The sequence below is a fragment of the Cherax quadricarinatus genome, chromosome 20 (genome assembly GCF_038502225.1).
Source record: "Cherax quadricarinatus isolate ZL_2023a chromosome 20, ASM3850222v1, whole genome shotgun sequence".
Taxonomy (NCBI): Eukaryota; Metazoa; Arthropoda; class Malacostraca; order Decapoda; family Parastacidae; genus Cherax; species Cherax quadricarinatus.
The window spans coordinates 27094534-27098144 of record NC_091311.1 but is presented as its reverse complement, the minus strand read 5'-3'; the positions used below and the strand labels follow the sequence as shown (position 1 = coordinate 27098144).

At 39.2% G+C, this 3611-nt stretch overlaps 1 protein-coding gene across 1 annotated transcript in view; it reads left to right on the top strand.

The window, feature by feature from the left end:
• The first annotated feature begins 3106 nt into the window (after positions 1-3106).
• Positions 3107-3611, top strand: part of LOC128703781 (transmembrane channel-like protein) — a 12777-nt gene continuing 12272 nt past the window's right edge. Inside the window, exon 1 of the mRNA XM_070087091.1 lies at positions 3107-3611. This exon is cut by the window's right edge and continues 1792 nt beyond it. The gene's annotated coding sequence lies outside the window, so the exon portion shown is untranslated.

Genomic DNA, 3611 nt, shown 5'->3' with positions numbered 1-3611 from the left:
CCATGCTTCACACCCATACAAGAGTGTTGGTACAACTATACTCTTATACATTCCCCTTTTTGCTTCCACGGACAAAGTTCTTTGTCTCCACAGACTCCTAAGTGCAACACTCACCCTTTTCCCCTCATCAATTCTGTGATTCACCTCGTCCTTCATAGACCCATCTACCGATATGTCCACTCCTAAATATCTGAATACATTCACCACCTCCATACTCTCTCCACCAATCTGATATCCAATCTTTCGTCACATAATCTTTTTGTTATTCTCATCATCTTACTCTTTCTTATATTCACTTTTAATTTTCATCTTTTACATACACTACTAAATTCATCCACCAACCTCTGCAACTTCTCTTCAGAATCTCCCAAAAGCACAGTGTCATCAGCAAAGCGCAACTGTGACAACTCCCACTTTGTTTGATTCTTTATCTTTTAACTCCACACCTCTTGAATTCACTACTCTTACAACCCCATCTATAAATATATTGAACAACCACGGTGACATCACACATCCTTGTCTAAGGCCTACTTTTACTGTGAAATAATATCCTTCTCTCCTACATACTCTAACTTGAGCCTCACTATCCTCATAAAAACTCTTCACTGTTTTCAGTAACCTACCTCCTATACCATACACCTGCAACATCTGCCACATTGCCCCCCTAGCCACCCTGTCATATGCCTGTACCAAATCCATCAATGCCACAAAAACCTCCTTAGCCTTATCTAAATACTGTTCACCTATATGCTTCACAGTAAACACTTGGTCTACACCCTACCTTTCCTAAAGGCTCCTTGTTCATCTGCTATCCTACTCTCCGTCTTACTCTTAATTCTTTCAATAATAACTCTACCATACACTTTACCAGGTATACTCAACAGGTTTATTCCCCTATAATTTTTGCACTCTCTTTTATCCCCTTTGCCTTTATACAAAAGAACTATGCATGCTCTCTGCCAATCCCTAGGTACCTTACCCACTTCCATACATTTATTAAATAAAAAATACACATGCTAGAATTAATATATACCGCTCTCGAGAAGAAAGAAGTCCCACTGGGAATTTTCATTGATTTACGTAAAGCTTTTGATACAGTCGACCATGAATTGCTGCACACTAAATTAACACACTGTGGTACAAGAGGCCACTCCCTCGAATACCTAAAGTCATACCTTAGTAACAGAAGCCAATACGTGTACGCAAATGGTGCAAACTCTTCCACATAACCAATCACAGTAGGAGTCCCACAAGGAAGTGTCCTTGGACCACTCCTCTCTCATCTACATCAATGACCTACCGAATGCACCACAGCTACTCAAACCCATATTATTTGCAGATGACACTACATACGTCTTCTCACTCCCAAACCCAGTCAAACTCACCAACACTGTCAATGCTGAATTGCAGAAAATATCTACCTGGATGATGACGAATAAACTTACCCTAAATACTGACAAAACCTATTTCATTCAGTTTGTAACCAGAGTTGCAAATGTTCCACTTAACATAACACTAAATAGATCACCCGTCACAAGACTCAGTGGGAAAATTCCTAGGAATCCACCTAGAAAGTAGCCTCAAGTTCCAGACGCACATACAACAAATGTCGAAGAAAATCTCTAAGACAGTAGGCATACTTTCAAAGATACGGTACTATGTTCCACAATCAGCTCTCCTTGCATTGTATCATTCACTTACCTACCCTTATCTCACATACGGAATTTGTGCATGGGGATCAACAACATAAAATCACCTAAGGCCTCTAATAACCTAGCAAAAAGCTGCAATCAGAGTGATGATAAATTCCCACTCGCTACAGCATACTCCACCTCTATTCAAAACTCTAAATTTGCTCACCATAAAGAACATATACACTTATCCATGTGCCTACTACATATATAGAACAATACACGCAAACATAAACCCTCCACTCAAACTTTTCCTCACCAACCTTAACAGGACATAAGACGCAGATCTCTTTTTGATGTACTCCGTGTCCATATCACACTGTGTAAAAACTCTATGCACATAAAGGGCCCCAAAATCTGGAATTCATTACCAGAACATACTAAGGTAACCAGGCCTGAAAATCACTTTCAGACTCTTCTAAAAAACCACTTACTCACCCAGGCCTAAATAATCAATACTCAATATTTAACATTACTTGTATCTTAAAACTTCAAGACAACATACAGTAAATTGATCATCTTGTTTGTTATACATTGCAATGCGACAAATTTGTACAACTATAATGCTTCAATACCGAAATGTTCAAATTTCATTGTTTCAAATGCACAATTGTACTTCATATTGTAAATTGTTTACGGTAATTTTTACCACTGAACCTTTCATTACTTGTTAATTTTAAATTAATTTTAAGCCTGCCCATAATGCTCTGCATACAAGGGGCTTTTGGCATGTACACCCAACTACTATAATTCCTTGTACAACTATGTATCATGTGCAACTAAACTATATATGAATATAGCACCAACCACTCCAAAACTATATCCCCACCTACTTTTAACATTTCTATCTTCATCCCATCAGTCCCAGCTGGCTTACCCCCTTTCATTCTACTCACTGCCTCGCGAACTTCTCCCACACTCGCAACTGACTCTTCCTCACTCCTACAAGATGCTATTCCTCCTTGCCCTATACACGAAATCACAGCTTCCTCAAAATATTCCCTCCATCTTCCCAATACCTCTAACTCTCCATTTAATAACTCTCCTCTCCTATTTTTAACTGTCAAATTCATTCGTTCCCTAGGCTTCCTCAACTTATTAATCTCCAAAACTTTTTCTTATTTTCCACAAAATTTGTTGATAACATCTCCCCCACTCTCACATTTGCTCTCTTTTTACTTTGCTTCACCACTCTCTTAACCTCTCTTTTTCTCTCCATATATTCCTCCCTCCTTGCATCACTTCTACTTTGTAAAAACCTCTCATATGCTAACTTTTTCTTCCTTACTACTCTCTTTACATCTTCACGTTCTGTATGTTAGAAAACTAAAAATCCATCTACCCACTTTTCAGGTAATTTCTTTTTCACCCTTCTTCCTCACCCACCATCACCCTACCCTCACTCTTCCCCTCACTCTTCCCCTCACTCTTCCCCTCACTCTTCCCCTCATCTCTTCGATTAGCTTGAGCAGTTAATTGAAGACACAATTGATCTACTTCCCTCAAGCTACAAGGGAACAATAATAAAGTTAAGCCTCTCGGGTCAGAAGGGATATAACCACAACGTTTAAGATATTCAAGAACACTGGTAGAATAGACAATGTGGGTCAGATAAATATTAGAAGTAAAACAGGAGGTATCATCGATGTAGACTGACGTACTGCCCGCAACAGGGAAGGAAAAATGCAATTTGCAAAACATGTTTTTATAATGACAAAGTTTCGCCCTATGTAAGGCTTCATCAAGTCACGATCAAGCTCTAGACAGAGCGAAATGTTATCCGAAGCTTGTTCTGCAACACGTTTCCTTCACGGAAGTTAACTCCACTAATGAGCCACTGGAACGTTAGGAAAGATGTTCAGTTTACGGTAACGGGTGGGGGAGGGGGACGTACGTAAGAATAACAAAGAGGAGATAAAC